The sequence below is a fragment of the Thermobia domestica genome, chromosome 7, assembly GCF_964235325.1.
Source record: "Thermobia domestica chromosome 7, izTheDome1.hap1.1, whole genome shotgun sequence".
Classification (NCBI taxonomy): domain Eukaryota; kingdom Metazoa; phylum Arthropoda; class Insecta; order Zygentoma; family Lepismatidae; genus Thermobia; species Thermobia domestica.
Window position 1 is genome coordinate 111,552,606 of NC_137460.1, and position 12,601 is coordinate 111,565,206.

At 36.4% G+C, this 12,601-nt stretch overlaps 1 protein-coding gene across 3 annotated transcripts in view; it reads left to right on the plus strand.

Moving 5' to 3' along the window:
• Nucleotides 1–1,089: 1,089 nt before the first annotated feature.
• Nucleotides 1,090–12,601, plus strand: part of LOC145690341 (sister chromatid cohesion protein PDS5 homolog B-A-like) — a 104,026-nt gene continuing 92,514 nt past the window's right edge. For all 3 annotated transcript variants that reach the window (XM_081765138.1, XM_081765140.1, XM_081765139.1), the window contains exon 1: nt 1,090–1,238. The gene's annotated coding sequence lies outside the window, so the exon portion shown is untranslated. The remainder of the gene's footprint in view (nt 1,239–12,601) is intronic.

The window sequence follows — 12,601 nt, forward strand, 5'->3', positions numbered from 1 at the left end:
CAAGACATCATTCGCATTGTGCGAATATTTCAGAACTTTGCACAGAGCCATTGTAAGCTGCCCTGTCCTTCACCATTCACTGTCTTTCAGTTAAATAAAACTACAGTATATGTCGTGTTTGATTGAAAGAGTACCTATTCGAAATCTATACATAGCCCCATACTTATATCAAAGTTAAAAAGAAATATAAAATACATGTACGCTCGACCTATTTTACTATATATTTTAAATTATGAACTCATACTCTTTCGTACAGCATCTAGAGGGGCACAGTTGCTCAGGGGTAGAGCTCTTACTTCTGTGTATGGAGTTTCTGGTTCAATCCACGGCAAAGTAAAGTTGTAGTGGTCAACATTGTGTCCGTGCGTATTCTTGCGGTACTCCTTTACTCTTACATTCTCATTCCATCAATTCTTCCATCATCATTCACTTGGCTTAGCCATCGTCTGCTTTAGCCTAAAGGACATAATCGTAGGACATTAAACTGAAAGATTTTCGTACAGAATATTCATCTTTGAGTTATGAACAAACAACGAAGCGGACAAAAATAGAGTGCGCTCCCTCGTGCCTATATAGTTAGCGTACGCGTTTTTAAAATCCGAGTTCGATTCCCGGTGATAGCTCTTGTGATTCAAATTCCACATTAAGCATAGGTCCATGTCTCATATAACCTCACTGCTGAAAGATATATTACATTCAAATTAACCAAATTAAGCGATAAAACAGAATGAACACAAAGAATAACGACAATAGAGATGATCAAGGGGGTAGGGGTTCCGCTTGTCTCTAAGACATATTGTATTGTAATGTAGGTCAAGTAATATTAAAATATTACATTAGTAATACAAAAAAATAGATGCCCCACAATTTTTTTCTGTCCCTCACCTCAAGAAACTGAAGCTGTTGTCACTGAACGCAGTCCTTCGGAAATCGCCTTGTATCTAAAATTGAAAATCTAATGTTTGAAATAAACTGATTGTGCTTTCTGACATGCATTCGCTTATATACAATAAGAATAAACTATCTTCAAATGTTATCCGTTCACGTCACGTGATGAACACAACTTTGCTGTTCATAGAGTATGCTCACCTTTCTGCTACGCTAGAACTCTCCAAAGAAAAGCAAACAGAAAGTTAGCCCTGTTGTGGAACACACTTTTGTGGTAAAGTCAAACTGGAGACTCCTAGAACGTCGTTCGTGTATCTTCAGAAGTGCTTTCTCAACGTAACAGAGAAGTGGTGAGTTCTTTTTTCTCTGGTTAGGCTTTCAAATTGCTATTTTACGTATTATAATTATATTATATGGGAAGCATGCTGCAGTAAGTTTCACCCACCAACTAAACTTTCTTTCTTTTTTACAGTAATTAACTAATACAGTAGTAAGAACAGAGATTAAACATACTTTATTAGAGTTAAAATACTATCAAAGAATGTGATCCATATTTATTTCACAGTAGGTCGGATTCAAGGGATTTAGGACTTAGATTTCTGGGCTTTCGGCATCTAAGGCCATTTAGCCCTTCACGTTTTGAGGGATGACGTCCTTCGGCGAGCACACAATTCGGGGAAAGGGAAGGAAGAAAGGATGGGGGAAGGAAAGAAGCGGCCTGGGACCTGTAAGTTATCGGCCTGGGCATTTGCCTGGTGTGAATGAGGAAAATCCAGGAAAAACTAATGTAGGATGGCTGGCCTGAAAAAGCGTTTTTACACTTTTTCGACCGAGTGCCCCCACCAGGTCGGATTCAAATCCATAATTGAACTGAACAATATTATAACAACGTACAAGCACATTAAACTAATTAACCATATATGTTATATCCATTGAGTCGATTGGTTCAGTGGTAGATTGTTCACTTCTGGTGCAGGGGGTCCCTGGTTCGATTCCAGATTGCGCCAAATGGACTTTACAGTGGACAAACACCATGTGCGTACGTTTTCCCGGGGTTTTCCCGTTTTCTCCCACTTTGTTCATTCCACCATTCATTTCTCATCATAACCGTCTCGTTTAGCACACCTGGCATCACCATTCGACGTAATACTCAAAGATTTCAGTTTTTCAAATGGTAATTCAATGCTCGTGGGTTTTCTCGGGGTTCTCCCGTTTCCTCCCACTTTCTTCATTCCATCATTTCACTCATCTCTCATCATCACCGTCTCCTTTAGCCTAACCTGCGTGGGACGTAAAACTTAAAGATTTCATTTTATTTCATTTCGAATGGTAATTGTACTAACGGGTTAACTGCCTCCCTCTACCTGAAAAGACTGCATACCTCTTAGTTGGAAAAGTGAAATTAAATCTTAAAGGTTTTACGCCCCATTCTTGTGTCCTTAGGCTAAAGGAGACATATATTATTGAAAGGAAAAGAATTGACGGAATACAAACTTGAGAGGAAATACGAGACCCTCGAGAAAACTAACGCACACAATGTTGTCCACCGTAAATTCATATACTGTAGGGGCCGCGGTGGCTCAGTGGTAGAGCGTTCACCTCTGGTGTTTGGGGTACCGGGTTCGATCCCAGCCCCCACCAAGTGAACTTTGTGGTGGACAAACACCGTGTGCGTGGGTTTTCTCGTTTCCTCCCACTTTATTCATTCCACCATTTCATTCATCACTCATCATCACCGTCTCCTTTAGCCTAACCGGCATAACCGTTGGACGTAAAACTCAAAGATTTCATTTCATTTTCATATACTGTAGACTTGAATCGAATCATGGACCGCTTGCAGCAGAAATGAGCGCTCTACAACTGAGTCATCTCTGCCAAACGGCGCATATCTTGCTTTTACATGGATCCATTTAGAGTGGTAGTTAATTTTTAATAAGTGATCTGGATTAATAGTTTATCCGTGAATAGCCCTTGAATGGTCCTAACACGACTAACATTTTAAGTATGCCTACAACGTAGATCAGTCCTAAGCCGAAGTATAAGATGAGAATAAGTTTCGTGTAGGTATAAAATTAACAAAACAGTCGGTTTATAGATAATATATCGTAAGGGAACTACTTTTAATCTTCTTATCTATTCATATTCAATCCTGGCAATATCAGCTATATGTACTGCACATGCCTGAATAATTTATCATAGGCTAAAACCACTTTAAGCCGAATACACATATAAAACAATATTATCACTGAAAACCTCTGAAGTCCCCTAAGTATTTACGCCACTACAAAGTACCCTTCATTATAAATAGCTCTCAGGCTTACATCACACCACGCCCTAACATAATTTTTCCACAACCGGTTCAATCTCATTTGCTAATAACCACTAAGTGAGATATTGATGTTTGAACGTCCCAGCTCAGCAGCCAAATTACTATTCGTTATAAAATCAGAAATTGTATTAAACAGTAATGTCACGTGAACGAAGCAGAAATTACCCTAATAGAAGTAGACATTGTGTAATATAACATTAGATAGCGATAAAACTGTGGAGGAGCACTAGCACCAGATATATAATTCATTCGTTCCTCATACTTTTTCATTGTCTTGAGTAGAAAAGAGGGGGAAAGGCCCGGACGAAGTCCTCAGTCAGTAACGGGGCATTACCGGGTTATGATATTTGAAACCATCAGAAGGGCTTCAACAATCAAATTAGCTTAAAAAAAAAAAAAAATCGAATAAGTACCTACACCACAAAACACATCATTTTAAAAATAATTTCTGGTCCAAATATAATCTCCACAATTATAATTCCTTAACAGTATGATTAGAATTATTCCTACGATATAACTAGATTAGGGTGACCAGACGTCCCGCTTTAACATTTTCAGGAATTTGTCAGGTGTCCCAAGAAAAATGCAAACGGGACGCAAAGTGTAATTTAAAAAAATAAAAAAAGTTTTCTGTTTTTTGTTTGAAACCACGTACTATACTCGTAATTTCTTAAATGGACTTCTACAGTTCTTTGAAGAAAAGACCAACCTTTCAGCAGGAAATTCAGTCATCAAAAAACTGTACGTGCAAGAGATAGGTCTAATCCATGTCCCAAAACCTGGCTCCTGTTAATAAGTTAATGCACAAATGATAATTAAAATTTGGAATAAAGTTAATAAATAAAAATCTGGTTATTTTGTAAAACATATAATATTATTCTTCAATGACACAACATTGACTATACCTAGGTAGACTGTCAAATTATGCCAGTTTATCGAATGTCCCGTTTTTATTTATTGATTGATTATCTTCAAAATCTGGTGACCCTAGCCTAGATACAATTATCACAAAGCTTTTGGAAAAACTGTTTTTCATTCTCAATATCTTCTATCAATACATAAAAAAGGGAATTTCCGTAGTAAAAAACATCAATTGTCCCTGATTGCAGCGCACGTGGTATTTTCAACATTGGAATCCAATGAACATGTTGGTATCAATGGTTCATTATCTGATGTGATGATAATTCGATAACCAAAATATAATGATAAAAGCCGCTGTATGATATTGCTTGAGGCGAAGTATGTATCACACCAAAAATTATAAACATTTATCCAACGGTCTTTTTGTAATACTGTTACAAATCACTGGTTACTTCGATTTGATTCATACACTGTTGATTTGATTGATACACTAAAGGTGAACTATCACATCAGGATTAAGAGCAGTGATGACGCCAGAGAGAGGGCAGACATTTTTCGTTGGTACTTCTCTTGCCCCGTCTGCTCTCTTCAAAGAGGTTAGGTATTGTAATGCAGGCTAAATAATATAAAACTATCTTTTTCGGAATGCAAAAATGTAGCTTCCACCCTCCCATCCCAAAGCCTCTGCTCTCAGTTTGCCCCCCAAAATTAAAGCTGGTGTCGTTGCTGATTATGAAAATAAACTTCCCAGAAATAAGCAACGCTGATCATCTAGTGTTGCCAACAGGTGCATTCAGAATATAGTTAAACGACTCATAAAGTCTAATTAACAATTGCTACACTTACATCAAGTTATAGGCAATTTATAGGTTTTAACAGATTTTAACAAGGGTAAAAATGGATCTGAAAAGGTAAGGGAACGCATGTCGTCACACCGTCCTCCGTGCCTATCTTTGCCCATTGTAATTTTTCTAGAATGTGGCTGGACGCCATAGATATTTTCTGGAAGTGGGGGAACAGCCTCCCACCGCGTTCCCCCTCGCTTTAACTTCTGGATTTTAACAATAAAATAATCAAAAGATTTCTTGTTTTATTGTATATATAACACATACTGAATAAATTACATACTTCTGTTAATAGGTGAAAGTGGTGATTCTGACTTGATGTCTAGCTACTATCGTCACCCTAATTTATTAACTTTCCGCACGTAGGAGCAGTAGCATTGTGGATCTAGCATTAATCAACACTAAGCAGGACTAACATTAACGAACGACATTTTATTTTATTTTATTTTATTTTATTTATTTATTTATTTATTTATTATTATTATTTTTTGTTCACCTCAAAGTCATTTTGAAAAATTGGCGATTGTAGCTTGATGTCAAGTCAGAATCACCATTTTATTTCTTAATAGCTTTCCCTATAACTAACGTTTTGATTGTAGTACAAACAGCACTAACGATAGGTATAACTTTTATTGTGATTCTCAGTTGTAGCAGTTTTGACAAGATAAATGCCAAATGGATGCTTAGTTTTTGTAACTCCTTCGCCACCACCGAGAAAACAATAAATTGTTTCGCGTATCAAACGTTTTCCTACCAAAATAATAAAAAAATCAAAATAATTTTTCAAAACTATATTTTTTTTTACTTATTTATTTCATTTATTTACAAATATTGCAGATACTGATCGATGTCCATTGTACACTGAAACAATTTAACAACGTATATAAGAAATAACAAAAAAATAATAAATAAAATAAAAAAATAAAAAAAAAAGTAAAAAATTACAAAAATATATTTATATATACATAGAATATGTACAGTCCGCAGCAAAAAACCTGCAACATGAGCATGTAAGTTGATAGTGAAACTACGCCTAACAGCATAGGGAATCAACATAACATCTAAGTGGCACGAATCACGCAAGGGAAACCTCGGCGTCATCCTCTGCACACTTATTTTGGAGCAAAAGACTTCGTCGTTTCACAATAAACTTACATGCTCATGTTGCAGGTTTATTGTTGTGGACTGTACCATAATTACAGAGATTTTAACTTGTTTTTAAAATGATTTTCAGAGTCAAAAATATCATCTGACAATAAACTATTATATAATGATGCCAGCCTGAAATATAAGGAACGTTACATAGTTGATAATCTTGGCGTTACATATGTAAGTAACTCGAGAACGGGGACCAATAATTCGAAGTTAATTTTCTCATTGATAATTTTATGGAGAAGTTCGCCACCATACGTCGAGTAAGTGGAGTCTGAATATTGAGTTTGTTTGGAAACACTGTTTTATTAAGACTACGCACTGAAGGAACTCTTTGTTTCACAATGGCAAGAAAAAAAGTTAAGGGCAGAATCAAAACGGGATAAGTTTGAAGCACAGGCCATATTCCATATCGGTGAGCAATATTCGATTTTAGGAGATACAAAAGCTTTGAAGAAAATACTGAGTTATTTGAGATCACGAATTTCAGTAAATCTGTAAAGAATACCTAGTATTCTCATAGCACTCTTAACAGTAAAGGTGATGGGATTAGCAAATGTAAGTTTCTAATCGAATAATACTCCGAGATCTTTGTGTCGCGACTCTTTCGATAGGACTGTTATTAATACAATTTGTGATAAATTTTATTTTTCTTCAAAGAAGTACTAAGTGTACAACATTTTTGAGGATTTCGTTTTAAATTCCAAGTCGTACACCAGTCCGTAACTTTAATAAGAATTTGTTAAAGTAGTAGGACACAGGGGCGTAAATAAGGGCTCTGCAGACCTCGCATTACGGAGGACCCAAGCCATCAGAGGGCCCCCAAATCGTGAAGTGAGACGTAGAGAACGGGCCCCACTCCTCGGACCAATCCACATTGAATAATGGATAATTGGATATGCGATTCTGAAACAGTTTCTTGAGAACATTTTAAATTCAACATTGTAATTCAAGCGGGCAGAATCTCACAAATGGAATCTAATTGGATTATTGACTTTGTGGTAGTTATTAACAGGAAACCACTCGTGGATGAGGTCTTAATATTAGCAAGTATTATTAACAGCACTTTTTTTTTTTTTTTTTTTTTTTTAAATATTATTCTGGTTAAATGAATATTATCTAGAAAGTTCTTTCACTATCTTGTAAATTTCAAGTACAGTATTTTTTTAAAACAAAAAAAGGGGGGATCCTACCTTGAACTTGCATTCTTCCGATTCCGACGTTTGAGATAATTCCTTTAGTATCTCAAATATATAAAATGAAACTTTATCTTATGGAAACTTGTAGTTTTCCTATGCTATTTGCAGATATATCTGCGTAGTCCAATTAGTCCTACAAATCTATGTAACTTTTATTACTTAGAACAAATAAATATTCTTTATTAGTTTCTAAGCATGGGATGCTGAAGATAATCTAATTATTTAGCATTCTGGTGATTAATACGTGGAATCTCTAGTTCGAGTACGGCTCTTGCAAAGTTGGTTTTGTATTGAACAAATACCGTGTGTGAGACCTCTCGTTTCTCCTATTTTCTTCACTCCACCAATTTCTTCATTATTAACATTCATCATTGTCTGTCATTGAGAGTTTCCTTCGTTCCACTGCTCCCTTTCGCCAGTGCTTTTCTTGTGGTCACCAACTTGGACACATTCTCTCGCTACATACTTTACGTATTTACCATATGCGTCATCACATAACCGAGTGCCAACAATTTGCTCTCTTTGGAAATTAGAGAGGACGCCCATTTTAAACCATTACCGACTATTCAGTTCACTGCACACTATCACTTCATCAGGCCATTTCCAAAGCCACTCGACAAATATTCCGAAAACAACTAAACATCCTTACAACCACACATGGCAATATATATATCACTCACAAAAATCTAACATCATTGTCACAGAAGAACACTACAGCTAACTCCTCTCACATTACATAACATCATCTCTCTTAACATACTCAAACAGTGAACAACAACATACTCATCGAATAACATCAACACCCAACCAAGTTTTTGAACTCAATATTATAAGCTTCCTTCTTTGGCACTCTCCACGGATATTTACAATGGGAAGAAGATATCAAGACCAGAAGTTCAAAACAAGGACAAAAGAAGTTACTACACCGGCCTGGTACAGGACCACGCACAGGACCATCTACCTGATGGAAGATCTTATACATCGGCTTCACTCCACATCGGCATCACACACTGTAGAAGACCCAAGAACAGAAGCATATTTGTTAAGACTTGTTACGACCAGTTGTGCGCTTATCATCGATCCTACCAATTTTTCACATACATTTATCAAAGCCTACCACTGGATGAAATAGCAGTAGCTAATATATCCTTCCATCTTTCAGGAGATGGTAAAATGATAATGACTTCGACTTCTATCGTTCCACTGGTTCTCACGTAGTACGAAGTTTGCCTTAACACTACCACCAATAGCCTTCCGTCGCTGCCGTCGCCGAGTGATCGTTGTCAACCTAGACATCTCGAGTCAACAAGGTTTTGCACCGTGCACTGCTCATTTGTCTCCCCCTTCCCTCTTTCTCCAGAAACAACAAATCTTAAGAGCCACGATTTTAAGTGGTACCCCATCATAAACAACGAACGGAGGGGAAAAAGCACTTGCAATCAGAAAGGCCTAAACACCACGAATACAATCTCGTTGTGTCTGTTTTCTTTTGTTTAAATAAGTATTACGTTAGTGAAAGATAAAGCAAACATACATGCAGAGAAAAAAAAGGTAATCCTTTTTGTAGTATTCAATATCGGACTTCAATCTCAATATATACTCGTAGTTTGCAATTCCAGTACAACTAGCTCTTTTATCTTTCTTTCTTGATTTTCCATCTGTTCAATAAAATAAAAAGAAATATGCTTCCACGTTCAATGATAAGGAGCGTGTTTGTGACAAATACAAGACTCGTATTCACATTAAAACTGTGATAACTAACTAAGTGGAACAAATGTTCGCTACTGTTCAATAATTGAGTTCTTGTATTTGACAACAATCAAGCAATTCATGCTGGAATGTGTTTGACTATTTGCTTTAGCACTGTCCATATGATCTTATACTAATGCTACTAAAATATGATTTATGAATGTAGCATCCAAATAGATCAGCATAGTGAATTTAACTACCATCATAATGAAGCCTGTTTCCAACAAGAAATATGTATTTTAAATAATATATTTATAACGGACTTTGCCAGCCCTCGAAACTTGCCGCTCCGTGCAAAGCACATGTTGCACATATGGTACGGCAGGCACTTGCTGACAGTAAGCAGAAGCAAACCAAATTTATGTGTTATTGACGAATATAAACACGGAACTCATCCTTAATTTTGTAATTTATTAAATTATTAAATTTAATTTTGTAAATTATTAAAATGTGTTTTATATGGGGACACGAGCAGGTATTTCCACATAGGTGTCTGTCTCTGCTACCAGAATTATCGTGTTTTAATTATTTGTACTTTGTTTTATTCGCTTTAATTTTCCTAAAATATTAACTAACTTCTAAATAAGACAGCTAGTTTAGTTAAAATTGAAGGAAATTTATGAAATTCCCCAACATAAATCCCTTGTTTCATGTTTTGACCCTTCTGACTGCAAAAGAGAAGTACCCATGAATATTAAATTGTCATCTAGAAGTCTCTATTCTATCGTTAATAACAATGGGAAGTTTCGTAAACATCGAAGGATTTTTTTAGAAGAAAAAATAAAGAAAAAGGGGAAAACCTTTTCATTTTGAAATATAAAGTTCAATAGAAATACTGCTTTATGAGCCATATGAAAAATATGACAAAGGTAAAGCGGTAAGTGTTTTACAGACATAAACGTCGTAGAGGAACTCACCGAATGCAATTGCTGTCCCTTCTTTTACTTATAACATCTTTATATACACACGGTGTCAGCAAACGCATCAACTTCTACCTCAAGAAGGTATTTCGACAAAAGTAATGGGTGATATCAATAAAAATAAGTAACTACTCCTGAGAAGTCCTGCTCGAGAATCGGAGTAACTACACGTGGAGTAATCTCCTCCCTCAATTTCGTATCAATAAAACAAGCCACTACTCAGGTCTAGTCTGCTCCAGATTTATGAACGTTTACTCGCGCTTCCTCTGCACGTAGCACTGAGTCGTATCAATAAAAGAACTAGTTACTCATTTCTCCCATCCGTCGCGCGGTCATTTCGGCAAGTATCACGGGCAAGTAGCAACGACAGTTTCAATCATAGTGCATTTGTGGATATTATAAAAGAGTTTCCAGTAGTACTTTCAAAGTCACAATTACCAGAAAGTAAACAAAGGAAAGCCGAAGCTTTGAAGGCAATTACAGTGAAATGCAAGGAAATATCAAATACATCTACGACTGAGACACAAATCCAAAAGAGAATCTTTAATATCCGAGCGAGCATTAAAAAAAAAAAAAAAAAAAAAAAGAAAAAAAAAGAAAAAAAACGGGAAACAAGAAAGTAATACTGAAACCACGGGAACGAACCTCTTGGAACTGATGGATGTTGATTGGAATCTAGCAATATCAAGATTAGCACGACAAGTGCATATCACATGTTGTCCAAGGTCTTGTCCAAGATTGTTTGGCTTTAAGAACGAAATCAGACACTTGGTCCCTTTGTTTCCTTTTTTAAATAGTACAGCTAGTCACGTCGTAAAGCACGTCCATCTGATTGCGTTTTCCACACCATACGCGTCCCCTTTCACCTTGGCATAAAAAAATATACATTCTCATGTATACACCCTTCCTATCAGCGTTGAGTTGAGTTGATTTTGAGTTTAATGTCCTTTTCAGTAGCGAGGCTATATGAGACGGGACCCACTGATTAACTTGGAATCCGAACCATATGAGCTCCCGCCGGGAATCGAACGCGGGTCTCTCATGCCAAAGGCATGTACGCTATCCGCTTAGCCACGAAGGAGCTCTTCCTATTAGCGTATTCGTCTCCAAAATACTAGGTTTCTTTATTGCCACGTGTTTATAGTCAAGTGCTCCGATAGCACCCGGAAATGTATATTGTTCTTGCCACTCTGCCGTTGCTGTTTGAATATTACACACACCTCCGGAAACAATCAATTTTCAGATTTCGCAATAATCTCATACATTACACTTGTAGTAGTCATAGACTTTGAACCACAACAGAATCCCCTGACATTCAGACCTGGAATCCCGGATCACTCACGTAAAGCAAGAAAACCCGCATCTTTTCATCATTACGCAGTGCATCACCCCAAATTTCCGTTGATTCTCCTAAAAAATGTTGTGCTAACTACTCTACATTTTCTTTCGTGAACCTATGTTTCTTGTAATCTCCATTTGCAACATTTCTGTGCAATTTATAAATTTTGCTACATAGTAAAACAATCATATGCTCTGCCATATTTCGCACGGAGTCACCTATTTAGCTTGCTCCACAAATTTGGAGAAGTTACTAGCATCACAGAAGAGTCTTTGATTTTTATTGATATCAAACGCGGAGTAGTTACTCGGCACGAGAATAGAGGTGTGGTTACTCTAAAAGGGCGGGGCTTCTTCGAGGTCAGCCGAGACGACTAGTGCTCAGTTCTCTTTTTATTGATACCAATGCGAGTAACTACTTCAAAATTGGGCGTAATGAGTAACTTCTCCGTTTTATTGATATCACCCAATATTTGAGATATTTCTTTGTTCTGTACTTATAACATATGATGTAACTAAGAAAAAACATGTTCATATATAGCTGACATATAGCTTTCCAAACTACATGAAACATTATAAGCGGTAAACTACGTTAGCAAATATTATCGTTGTATTGCTCTATGAGCCTGGCCAACTGTTATTGGCGAAGATAGTGCTTTATTGTGAAAAGTTAGTATCTTGGATTTTGCTTTTCTCTCTAAAAGTATTTTCTCTGTAATGAACACTGATACTTCCAAGTAACAGGTATTTAGGGGACAATTCGAAAAGAAGAAAATATAAAATTGAGTGCTTAATGTATGTTCCAGTGTAAAACTAATACCGCATGGACCTGAACTCCAGTCTTTAGTCCTCTGTCAAAGCTAGAAGAATTCTCTCAATCAGAAAAAAAAAAAAAAAAAGTAAATTAACTGTTCGGAATGTCTACGTCTTTTCACCCAAACTATACCCCAGAACGTGAAAAGAACTCTTCGTGACCAATTTTTCTATGATGTGCAACTTAGAAATAAATCTGAATCTCATTATGCATCAAGCAGAGGTAGAAACTACAGGAATGGAATTTACTGGATTCCAGCACTAGACTTTCCTTTTGTTAAGAACAAATGTGGATAATTTTTGATTTACTATGTAATGAAAAAATACCTCCGTATTTCTATAAATATAAATGGTTTGAATCAAGGGCTTAGGTTTCCAACACATCCCTGAGTTACGGTGATTTTTATCTACTCTTGTAATCAAACCTCAAAGCACTATTATTACACAGTGAGAACACTAAACCATCAGTATCTGTAACATATTCTGTACACATGATAGGAACATATG